Source organism: Cupressus sempervirens, chromosome 6 (genome assembly GCF_028749045.1).
Source record: "Cupressus sempervirens isolate cs-2001-9-10 chromosome 6, ASM2874904v1, whole genome shotgun sequence".
Lineage (NCBI taxonomy): Eukaryota > Viridiplantae > Streptophyta > Pinopsida > Cupressales > Cupressaceae > Cupressus > Cupressus sempervirens.
In genome coordinates this window covers 593,099,715-593,113,662 of record NC_143123.1, presented here as the reverse complement: position 1 = coordinate 593,113,662, position 13,948 = coordinate 593,099,715, and positions in this window count along the sequence as shown.

Sequence of the window (13,948 nt, the reverse complement as noted above, 5' to 3'; positions counted from 1 at the left end):
AAATTTTATAGGACAGTGATTCTAATATCTAAAATAACCTATCTCATTTTTGAGAGATCACATTCTATTTGGATTCAGTATAGCAATCTCGCTCAATGACAAAACTCACAGTGTGCCTCAATTCATAGGTGCACCAAAGAATAACTCTGAAACCGTTGATCTTGGCATCGAATCATCAATGCCATTGGCTCCTAGTGGGTGGTTGAACCTTAGTGATACCCTTGTTCCATCCAAGTAGACCATCCATCATTCGCGACCACCCCATACGGAGGAGTCTCTAAGGTGCTCTAAGTGCATTTTGAGGTCGATCTTCTGAGGGTCATAACTTGGAGCTTGTGAGGGCTATCAATGAAACATAAAATTCTACATGATGGTGATGTTGATGCCTAAAACAACTTATCTCATTTTTGAGAGATCACATTCCATTTGGATTCGGCACAACGATCTCGCTCGATGCCAAAACTCACAGTGTGCCTCAGTTCATAGGTGCACCAAAACATAACTTTGAAACCCTTGATCTTGGCATCAAATCGTCAGTGCCATTAGCTCCAAGTGGGTGTGTGAACCCTAGTGACACCCTTGTTCCATCCACAGAGACCATCCTTCATCCATGGCCACCCTGTACCAAGGAGTCTCCAAGGTGCTTTAAGTGCATTTTGAGGTTGATCTTCTGAGGGCCATAACTCGGATCTCGTGAGGGCTATTGATGAACTGTTGAATGCTACAAGATGGTGATGCTGAGGCCTAAAATAAATTGGAGCTCATGAGGGCTATTGATGAACCGTCCAATCAAGTCTCTTAAGTTGAGATATTTTGAGGTTATGTTGAAATTGAAAAGTTGTAGTATGAGGATAGTAATAAAGTGAAGTGCTAGTTATCAAAGCTTATGAATCTAGGAATGACTTCATGGTTGGGAATAAAATCCATTGTTGAGGAGTGGAGTCCTTAAATATGTTGAGATTAGATTTGAAGCCAAGAGTTAGTTTCAAGGTTGAAGGTGGAGTTTAAAATCAGATTTGGGGTTATCTGAACCTTGTGTAGGATGTTAACAAGTGTGTTTATGTCATGATAGCACTTCAAATTAAACATTGCATCCAAATTTGATAATAAAAATTATTAAAATGTTATTAAATTTTTTTTGCATTTGAATCAAATCTAACAAACATAATCAAAATTAATGACATTCCATAAACATGAACAATACACATGATCCACGATAAATTGAACAATACTAGATACTAAATTAATATGTATATCATTGTGCACTTAAATGACAAAAATATATATCAAAATACGTGTATCCATAGACAAAATTTTATAGAAATATATATAAAAGATCATGTATCCATAGACAAAGTACTCAAATATATATCAAAAGACATAGATCGGAATGTGTATAACATCAATGTTTTTGTATACAATGTGGCATATTCCATCTCAAAATGTCTCATGATGCATCCTACGATAAATATACTATTCTAGGGTGCTGGTTGATGATCAAAATGTAGCCTCTTCACTACATTAGGTGGATTGAATGCCTGCTACATAAACAAAAAAGGAAAACCCAAAGTTAGATTACTAAATTTATATGATTCTTTGTATCTAACATTGAATTACTCAAATGCATAATGATCTTTTTTGTTATGAAGATTTATACTATTAAATTTTTATAATAAATACCTCTCTCACTGACCTCCTATGCTAGTTAGGAGTCCTCTCGTATGCCCTCGACAATGCTTCTACCTCACTGATTGTGGGCTATGTATGTTCAAATACATTTGTCAGATGAATCTACAACTTAAACTATAACATTATAATTCATAGCATGCTAAATTTATAACATATTTAATCATGAATTCAAACTACAACTTACTATTATAGGCTCCTCCTCAAGATAGAGTGGCTGCATCATCAAATCCACATAACTCTCTCGTCGGACCTCATGTGCACTAGGAGTCTCCTATGAGATACAAAATAGTAGTTGTTAATACCACAAAAACCAGTTTTGAATTTATTTATGAAGATAAGGAAAATGAAAAATAAATGATACTTATACATACAATGGGGCTCTTAGTGCGAATGGAAATGCCCGATCATCTACAACAAGGAATCTATACAGGCTCATTGCCAGTAGACACACCCTATATACAATAAAGAATGTAATTAAATTTCATTACCACAAAAATTTTACATGAATGCATCGATATTTAATCAAATAGAAAGAACCTAATTACCTTTCTTTTGTTGATGTGCGCTAGCTTATCCCTCACACTTTGTCCCCCCGAGATAAGTGGTACCTGCAAGATAAAAGAAAGATTAGCAACCATATATGCTACAATATCAAATAGAAAAAACAATGCAAACACAGCATAATGTACCGTATATGTTTCAAGGCCAAATGAAATGCCCAAGAGCATGGCATCATCAATCTGTCTGAGCTCCTCCTCGATCATCAACTAAACATGAATGAAGATCACATACATGTATAAGTCAATATGGCTTAAAAATTAAAATTACTCTATTATAAAAATTAATTTTAAATCGCATATGTCATAACAAAAAAATGTATACATGTACCGGCATCGAAGGAGTCCATGCCTCTGCATTCCCATCCTCTCTCGCATTAGGGTCTGTAGCCTTTTCACGTGTGTCTGGTGTATCCTTGTCTAATACAAAATGATACTCAAGAAGATCACCTATGGGACCCAGGAAAATATTGTTGCACGTAATGCAAGTGTGAGGCACACAAATGTGTGATGAGCTAGCTGATGATGAACTGGCCCAAGCATCATCAACATGAGGAGGCAAGACTGACCTAGCCTGAGATATCATTAGGCTACTCAACTTATGAATGACTTTGATAGTCTAAGAGCTAGCCTCTGCCATAATATCAGGATGTTGCACATGAGGAGGGGGGGAGATATCAGTGGGGGGCACAAAGGTGCCAACTTTCTTCCACTGGGAAGAGGGTCTATCTTGAGGAGCTCCTAGTCCTACACCCATGCTGGGCTTCATGCTCCAATAGTTCACTTTAAGTTTCAACACAAATTCTGCATATAATTTTCTAAGGAAATAAAATGGCACATCTAAATTTCTATATGGAGGGATATCAAAAACCATCCACCAACGATCCCAAAAGTTTTCACGTATGGCATCATTTGTGCACCATTTAATTAATAATTTGGATTTTTTTGAGTTTACTGGTACACCCATTTTTGGGTTTGCAAAAAGGCTAGCCAAATTCTCTTTGGTTTTATTAAGGGCCGCAACCTCATCATAGTCCAAACCATCATCGAACATCTCTTGCATTTCATCATGCCAACAAAGAGCAGCATTTTGTTGGTTCGTAAGGGTTTCAATGTTATCCACTATGGTGTTTACCGTGGATAACATAGGAGCCAATGCAGGTACATTATTATATGTTCTTCGCAAACCCCTCAGTTTGGTGAGATTTTCATTTATCAAATCCTCAATTCAAGGATGGTTTTGAGAGGGTAGAGGATCATTTGGTGGATGATTTTGTGGGGGCACTGGATTGTTTGGTGGGGGGTTACGCGGAATATTATTCCCTACCTCAGTGTTATCATTTTGGTCATCCATACCTATTGAATTGCAAAATGTAATATATATTAAAAAAAACCTTAATTTTAACAAAAAATTTCAAAAACACCCTAGATTCAACTAAAACTAACAAAATCATGATAAAATCTATTGAATTTACCTTTAAAATGATTAAAAAACAAAAAAAAACCTTTATATCTGATATTCGATTTGAAATCCAATATCTGATATATATATATATATAACAACAGATCCATGGGCTTATATTTGGCTTATATTATAACATAATATATAATATATCTAGCATTATATTGTAGCTAGTAGTATATTTTGGAATCAGATATCTGATATTGTATCGGATATCCGATTCCAGAATATACTACTAGCTATAATATAATGCTAGATATATTATATATTATATTATAATATATTACTTTTTATTATTATATTATATTATATAATATTACATAATATATTATACTATTATATAATATATAATTATTATATTATTATAATTTATAATATATTATACTATTATAATATAATATTTTTATATTATAGTAATATATAATATATTATACTATTATAATATAATATTTATATGTTATAGTAATATATTATTTTTTATCGGATATCCAATATTAGATTAGATATCCGATAAGCCTTGTGCCTTACTTTCTAGGTTTGGTACCTAGATAGGTGCAAAAAAGTCAGAGCAAATTTTGAAGTGCTTTTAGACGTCTTCAAACTCTATTTTTTCACATCACCACTTTTTGGCACACCATGATCTTGCACATACCCTATCCATAGATATTACCTCATGCTTCCTCGTGTCTCTTCTCGACCTTGGAGGCAATCAAGTAAACATTCTAATGCTTATGTGTAACATTTTTAAGGAAATATTTTTAGAAGATGATGTCAACATTCTTGTATTGGTTGAGAAGGTACTGGGGCCAAGCATTAGCATCCCTTTTGCAAACATAGCAGACAAGTGTTGGGAGGAAGGCATAGAGAGCATTTTACAAAAGCATCCCTTTTTGCTTGGCATGAACGAATGACAATTAACTCACCATCGGAACTGGGCGTAGATTGGGAGAGATTTTCTATGGAAGTGGTTGTTGTTGGATGATGTCAAAGAGACTAAATTGACATGGCTGCTCGAGTTTAGTGACATTATCATCTCCAAGAGATTCCTCATAGAGGGGCTTGAATACCTTTCTGATTAAAGGCTTTAAGCCCTTGGCTTGTTGATGCTCCATATTCCTTGTTTTCTTAATCATGTTTCCTTGACCCTTGCCCTTTGGGAAAAAAAATGTTCTTAAGATATTAGTTTTTCTTTGGATTGTGCCTTGCCCTTTAATGTAAATTATGAAATAGTAAAACCAGGCTTATTTAATCAGCTATTTTGAATATCTATGTTATGAATTAGTAGTATGCACATTATACAATCTCAAATATTACCTATGAAAACAATAGTTTTTGGATTCTCAAATCATTGTTCCTGTTAGTCTATGACTCTATTTTTGGCTTCTCAATACACAGTTCAAATGTTAGTCTTAGATTTTGTTATAAATAATTAACTGTTAATAGTTATAAAGTTAGAAACAAAAAAGGGTTTCAACAATCCCTTTATGGTTTCATATTTGATTAATGATTTATAGTAAAAAATTATTCAATTGAGAATTATCCAATGAAAATTTGTAATATGTATATGTATGTCCTTTAAATTTCAAAATCTGTAAAATTCGATAATATATGAATGTAGGGGTAAGGGCCATGCAATTTAATAGTTATTAGTTATAATAGTTTTAACTATTATTAATTCATTTAAAAATATTAACTAAATAAAAAAATAGTTTGTTAAAGTTAAACTTATGATAAATGTAACATCATGATTCATGAATCATGAATCTTGATAATTGATCATGTAATTTAAATTGTATAGATAATATTGAAATTTGATTTAAAAATAAAAAATTCAAATTATAACTGATATAAATGTTCATATAAAATATTGAATATTAATTTATTTATTCATTACTTTTTATTTTGAAATGTAGATTTATTTAAATATCATGATCATCATAATATTTTTAACTTTTTATCATATTTTAAATTAAATAAAAAATGCCATAGTTATTTAATTTTAAATTAAGTTATCACTTATCATTATCAAGCTGAAGCAATTTAGCAACTATTGATTATAATCTAAATTAATTTTAATTAAGTAAAAATGGTACGATTATTAAATCAAGTTATCATTATCAAGCAATAAATGATCGATGAATGATAATCGATTACAATTTACAAATTATAATTTTATATTTTAAAAATTTGATGTTTCATTAATTTTACATATTTAATTTTGTGATATTGCTATCAGGATTTAACTGTGTGATTTTTAAGTCAAACGCATTGACCCATGTTTCATGAGTAGTGATTCAAAATGAATCCATCTCTCATGAGAATAAATGGAACACTTAACACTCATTGGATCTAGGTGATGCTCACAGGGGTGAAGCACCAGGACTTCCTAGGAGATCACCTATCCCAGTACTACTCCAGCCTGAGCTCGCTTAACTACAAAGTTTTCTCCATGGTTAAACCCAAAGCTTGCAACCCCATTTGCAAAACCTTCACCAAGTGTTGAGCCTTATGAACCATTCATTAGAAAGCCCCTTAAGCTCATCAATTGATAAGTAGGAGATAATTTCCACAACAAGTCAAATTTCGATATTGCTATCAAGATTTAATTGTGTGATTTTTGAGTCAAATTCATTGACCCATGTTTCATGAGTAGTGATTCAACATGAATCCAGATCTCATGAGAATAAATGGAACACTTAGCACTCATTGGATCTAGGTGATGCTGACAGGGGTGAAGCACCAGGACTTCTCGAGAGGTCACCCATCCCAATACTACTCTAGCCTGAGTGCACTTAACTATGAAGTTTCCTCCATGGTTAAACCCAAAGCTTGCAACCCCATTTGTAAAACCTTCACCATGAGAGATGGATTCATGTTGAATCACTATTCATGAAACATGGGTCAATGAGTTTGACTCAAAAATCACATAGTTAAATCCTAATAGCAATATCACAATTTGACTTGCTGTGGAAATTATCTCCTACTTATCAATTGATGAGCTTAAGAGGCTTTATAATGAATGGTTCATGAGGCACAACACTTGTTGAAGGTTTTGTAAATTGGGTTTCAAGCTTTGGGTTTAACCATAGAGGAAACTCCGTAGTTAAGCACACTCAGGTTGGAGTAGTATTGGGATGGGTGACCTCTCGGGAAGTCCCGATGCTTCACCCCTATGAGCATCACCTAGATCCAATGAGTGCTAAGTGTTCCATTTATTCTCATGTGGGATAGATTCATGTTGAATCACTACTCATGAAACATGGGTCAATGAGTTTGACTCAAAAATCACATAGTTAAATCCTGATAGCAATATCACAATTTGACTTGCTGTGGAAATTATCTCCTACTTATCAATTGATGAGCTTAAGGGGATTTCTAATGAATGGTTCATAAGGCACAAAACTTGGTGAAGGTTTTGAAAATGGGGTTGCAAGCTTTGGGTTTAACCATGGAGAAAACTCCATAGTTAAGCACGCTCAGGCTGGAGTAGTATTAGGATGGGTGACCTCCCGAGAAGTCCTGAAGCTTCACCCCTGTGAGCATCACCTAGATCCAATGAGTACTAACTATTCCATTTATTCTCATGAGAGATGGATTCATGTTGAATCACTACTCATGAAACATGGGTCAATGAGTTTGACTCAAAAATCACATAGTTGAATCCTGATAGCAATATCACAATTTCACTTGCTGTGGAAATTATCTCCTACTTATCAATTGATGAGCTTAAGGGGCTTTCTAATGAATGGTTCATAAGGCACAACACTTGGTGAAGGTTTTGAAAATGAGGTTGCAAGCTTTGGGTTTAACCATGGAGGAAACTCCATAGTTAAGCATGCTCAGGCTGGAGTAGTACTGGGATGGGTGACCTCCCAGGAAGTCCCGATGCTTCACCCTTGTGAGCATCACCTAGATCAAATTAGTGCTAAGTGTTCTATTTGTTCTAATGAGAGATGGATTCATGTTGAATCACTACTCATGAAACATGGGTCAATGAGTTTGACTCAAAAATCACATAGTTAAATCCTAATAGCAATATCACAACTTGACTTGCCATGGAAATTATCTCCAACTTATCAATGTTTAATTCTATTCATCCAAATCATGGATTTTGAAAATTGTTAAGAACTCCAAATAATTTGTATGTTTGCAACTAGTTATTGCACTTTGTTATTTAAGTTTTAATATGCATTGTTGAACAATATGATAAATTGTAACAAATTTCCACAATCCATGCTATTTAATATTTATGCTTGTGGGTGCGATTGTGTGTAAGTTTAACAACATCAACATTTTGGATCATGTTGGGACAAAAAATTGCATGCTTCATTTTTGGTCCCATTTAAAATTTTGAGTCAAATTGAGCCCTTTCAAGGCCCATAAATGCCTATGTACCTGGTTGTACCTATGAGGCCCCTAAGGTGTTTAATGTTTCTAACACCCTCCATTTAGCCTGTCCACTTATTCCATGAAGTTAAAGCATCATTCTGAGCTGTTTGGCGAAGTCCTATTTTGAGTTAGTTCCAAATCTGCATTTCCACCTAAGTGTCAAAGAATGACAGGAAGCCTTGTTTGCATTTAATATCTTTAGCCTTGAATTGTTTTGTAACCTGCCACTTTGGGAGTACCTAATATCCATACCTAAGAACCTATTTTTTAGATTTTGAGTCATTTTGAGTCTGTTTGACTAGGTTTTGAATCCCTCAAAGTTGGTCAGTTACTGTTTTCATGCTTATGCAATTAGCTCAAAATTCTTGGAAGCCCTATTTGACGAGTTATAAATTTTGACCAGTTGATCTGAATGCTAAAATTCCTTTTGCATTGTATTGTAGAGGTCAGAGACTTATTATGTTTCAAGTTTCAGCTTATGATGAATCTATTTGATCAGTTTTCAAGCACGACTCCAAACACAATTTGTAACTTTTTACTGGTGTCAGCATTTACAAATTTTTCAGTATCCTTGTTCATGGCATTATAACTCCTAATTCATGATTGGTGAGATTGAATGGATTGTACCACTATGTTTTCCTCTAAAAATAATTTAAGTGTTTCAATTTGCAAGTCATAATGAATCCATTTGCACACTTTTCCAGGCCAATTCCATTTGCAAAAATTGCTTTTTTGTCATTCTTTCTAGTATGCAAAATCTGAGTAGCCCACTTTGACTGATCGCCAAATGCATCTTGTTATTTTTCATGAGCCAAAATCACTGATCCATACTCACCTCATGATAGAGAATAAATGCCCCAGTTTTCGTCTTCCCAAGTGTTCATTTGCCCAGTTTTCAAGGCCAAATCCGAACCCAATTTATCATTTTCTGACGTATTTTTTTGTAGGTAAATCTGAGAACATAACTTTAATAGTCAATATCTTTTGACTAGGAATTTTTCATAAGATGAGATTCAACAGGCTAAAAGAGTGCTGAACAGAGAATCAATGGGTTAGATTTCAGGGTCTGGTTAGAGGTTCAGGTCAGTTTTTAAGGCCAATCAACAGACCTAACATCAAATTGATAGTTTGCAAAGTGCTAGTAAAATGAGTTTTGAATGATTGTTTAGAGGTTCGAATGTGTTTTAGATCAGTACGAGGTAATCAGTGGATCAATCTGAGAATCCAGTTGTTCAGAAATGAAATTTTTTTAGTCAAACCCATAGTGGGGCCCAACTGATTTCATTAGGTAGAGTAAGTGAAAGCATGAAAATATGTATGAAATGAAAATATGATGTAAGATATACTCAAGTCAAAGCATTTTATTTTGCATATGTTGAAGCTCCCTTACCATAGATTTTTTTTCAAAGGAGGTGAATGTCTTCTCATTTACACTTAAACGCCTCAGGCCATCGATGGTAAGCCTTTTCAATCTCATCTCGGGTGATTGGGAATTGGGAAAGTCTAGCTTAATGTGTAGACTGAAATGATTTTCCAAACATTCTACCAATGAGGATTTTCACAAATCCAAGTAGTATGAGTCAACATTATATACATGGAAGCTGAAGTCATCCCAGACAAGCCATCAGCTAAAATGAAACAGAAAAGCTAGAGTCAAACTTAAGCCACTACTAAATACAAACAGATTAGCATAGAAAATAAAGAACATGCTTTTAAAAGGAACTCATGTTGAGAGAGTCATGGTTTGAAGATAAGTTTCCACATTGGAATAGTGGAGACAATGCAATAAAGAAGAACACCCATCTTCATTAAAAGTGACAGGGAGATAAAAAAAAGGTGAGCCACCAATTAAAAAAGGATAGCCGCCCAATGAAGAAGGGCACCCTGCGCTGAAATGAAGGAACAGGGGAAGCATAAAGTTAGCAAGAGACACCCACCAATAGAGAACATAGACGCTGCACAAAAAATAAAACTATAGGTAGTGAACAACAATTAGAAAACCCACATGCAGAGGAAATAGCACTTGTTAATTGCAAGAAGCCATTTCAAAGCCCACGCACTAAAGAATAAAGAATGCCCACAAGTATGAAGCAAAAAGAGACGTAAAAGGGGCCTCATGCAATTAGAGAGAGAGTTTTCACAGGTAAAAAAGAAGCTGTTTGGAGAGGCATTTAAGAGTAGATCAAAGATCTTGCTAAACAAGGCATTATCCCACACTGGAGTAGGATCACACCAGAAGAAAATGAAACATCCAACGAAATGCTATAGAGGATAGAACCACAGTTAAAGAAGCCTGTATAAACTGAACAGAGCATGTGAGACAACATCAATAGGAAAACATGAGGAGAAGTCATTTGAGATGGAATCTGCAACATAAAAGAAGATCCGCAACTAATTTAGAGGGGGCCACTTGGGATGAATCCACAGGGTAGTGTGAGAAGGTTAAAATGTTTAGTCCCACATCCAAGGTGGGTGGACTTATCTTAGTGGTTAAATACTATTGCATAGGATAACGTTAATGTCTATTAGATATAAGGCTTTTGTGAAAGCCAAGTCCACGCGTGGGCTTGTGGTCGGCCAGAGGGACAGTAAAGGGTGATGTCAGCAAGGCATAGGTAAAAATTTAAAACAAAAACATCAAAGTGATGACATGGCAAGTAGAATGGAGGGTGAACAAGATTGCGCCATGTGGCACATCCTATGGTGCCCACTTCCCCACATTATCAAGTTGCGAGGAAGATAAATAATGCAAGAAAGTGAGCTATCGCCACGTGGCAGCGAGGCCTGAACTAGTGGTGAAGTGGCGCTGACGTGACGGGTTGATATGCAATCAAGAAACTAGTAGAATAGTGCCACATGGCAGCTTGTATGGCGATGGGTCCCAATTGGCAATCAGGAGCAAGTTGAGATAGGAGGTGCTCAGATCGTGACATGTGTCACAATCAAACAGATGGCGCTTCCTTGCAAAAATAAGATGCACGTTAGTTAAAAATGCCAAAAAGTGAGATATCACCATGTGTCACTGGGCCCAGAGTGGACGGTGATGTGGCAGATGATGCAAAAGGCTCAGCCAATCAAATAGTGCCACGTGGCACTTGGTCAACAAAGGTTTGACCTCATATTTAAAGGACAAGGGAAAATATGAAGGCAATAACAAATAATTTTTAATTATTTTGAAAAAGTGGGTGACGTGTAGGATTTTTTAAATTCAAAGGACAATTGAGCTAAAGTTTGAACTTTAGGTTAATTTAAATTTTCAAATTTTAAATCTAAAAAGAGTTATAGACCTGAATTTTCTACCTAGAGGAACTATTTTTCAAATTGAGGTTTAATGGGTTTTCGATAAGCAAAGTAGGCAATGTTATATATCACCAAAATCGTGAGAATTTGAATTTTTTGATTTTGCAGTTAGTTTTTGCACAAGTAGCAATCTATTTGAGCTATAGGAGGTTTTCTTCTAGATTCCTATTGTGCAACCAAATTCAGGCATCAAAGCTCGGAAGTGATTTCTAATGAGGTGATGACTTGAATATCAGTAAAAGGTAATGGAAATGTAGTTAGCATCAAATTTCTTCAAATTTACTCAATAAAAACTTATTTTCATTGGCATTTTCATGAAGAAATCATATATTTTAGTGATTCAAAAGAATTTCATCATTGTACAAGGATATTTGTAAATCAGTAACAGAACAATGATGAAACCTAATCAGATCAGATGGGAAGAAAGAAGAAAGAGCTTTTTCAGTTGCCAAAAGATGGAATTTCAAGTGGACACTTGTCAAGTAAAGATCAGATCGAGGAATTCATTCATCCTATATCATTCTTTTTTTCTTTCATTGTAAGGGTTGGAATTTTGGAAAGCTTTCTCTGGAATGAAGATAGTTAGTAGAACTGGCCTTGGAATTGATGAATTTTGAATGGAAGATCTGGGATGTGCTGGTTCCAGAACATGAAGCTTTGCTTTAGCTATGATACCCCCTTCCCATCCCATCAATTTCTAATTCCCTCCATTTTCTCTCATGTATGATAGCATATGTTATTATATAGTCTGGTTTATTAGGTGATTTGTGAGTTAATTTCATGCATTTTCAAGTATTATTTCAAGGAAATAAATACAAGGAACATCAAGGGTTTAGTTTCATTTTAAATCTTGTCTCCATTCTCAGTTGATATGTGATGTTTTACAATCTTTAAAAAAAGAGCCTAGGTCATTTTCGTAGTCCCTTAAGGTTGTATGTTGTTTCATTATTGCTGATGATTCAAGGAATTGTGTAAATGCTTCAAAGATTCAACAGGGTTGCAGGTTTATTGAGAAGGACATTAGGTAAGAATGAGATTTGAAATGGACATTGATGTCTATTTTCAAGGTTAATGGATAGATCACATATCTAAATATATGAATAAGTTCATGGCCAATGTTGCTCTTAGAAGTTTTTACACCGTCTTCGGTTGATTGGCCAGAGGAGGCAAGATTCCAAATGATTATTAAATTTCATGATATTATCATAGAATTTGAATGTGAGTTAAAAGCTATTGAGTCTAACATTAGTGAATGTAATAAGTACGTTCAAGATGATATAGAAAATGAAGAGTCTCAGTTTTATGAATCAGAGGATAGTAATCAGCAGTTTGATAATATGCATAATGTCAGTTCATCTTCTTATGATGATGAGTATACAAAAGAAGAGAAGTGTAACAACGGTAATAATATTTCTTCTAATGATGAATGTGTTTGTGTTGAGATGCCGATTGTTGAGGTGTTGTCTCAAGAAGAAGAATTATGTGTTGATCAAATTTCTGATTTTTTAGAATGTATTGCTAACAAGTCTGCTATTACATATTTGTCAAGTTGTCTGAATAATGATCTAAGCCAAGGAGAACAAACTAGGGACGAAATCTTGCTAAGTGTTGATGAGATTTTTGATTTGGTTGCTCATGATTTTGAAAGGTATGCTAACCAATATAAGGATGCTTGTGTTTTGACATGTTATGCAAATTCATGTAGTGAAGTCATTTTCCCTAAGTATGATGTTGAGAAAAATATAGTTTCAGAATATGCCATGTCAGGTTTGGGCGGTGTATGTGATAGTAATTTGTATGTCAATGCACATAATGACTTCTATGATGAGAATGAAAATAGAGAGATAAGAGTTGTTGCTGATTCAATGTTTTTTTGTTTTCATAAGGTTGAGATAAGTTCAGATAGCTCGTGTGATAAGAGAAATAGTAATGAAATGGTTTATCCTAGTGAGCTATTTGAGAAAGGATTAGATACGGATCAATACATTCTAGGAATGCAATTTCATGATAATTCTTATGATTTGGGATCTAATCATTTGCTGGAATATGAAGAAAATGCAGAATATATTCAATCTGATATATGGTGTACTGATGTTGCAAGTGATGATAAATCATATTTTCCATACTCTTCATATTCGGAGGCAGAAGGTGAGTTACCATCTGATTCATGTAATTCATTCACTGAAGTAGAATATCAAGCTTTTATGTTTTCGGTTGAAGGAATCCATGACTCTGTCAGCAGTGATCAATTTCAGTTTGATTTCAATTATTTTTGATAAGATAAATAGGCTTTGAAGGGACCCTGAAACCCTTTACAAATCAAGATTTTTCAATGAAGCCCAAACCAAACTAACTACAGTCCTAAGGAAGAATGGGTCACAAAACAGAAGTGACCAAAGTGGCATCACAAATAAAATAGTACACATTAGCCACACAACTAAGTTTTGAATGGTGCCTGAAACCCTATATGAGTCAACAAAGGAGAAACAAGTCACCAAACAAAAGGTGACCATTGTGGAAAAACAAAAATAAGACAATAAAAACCACAACA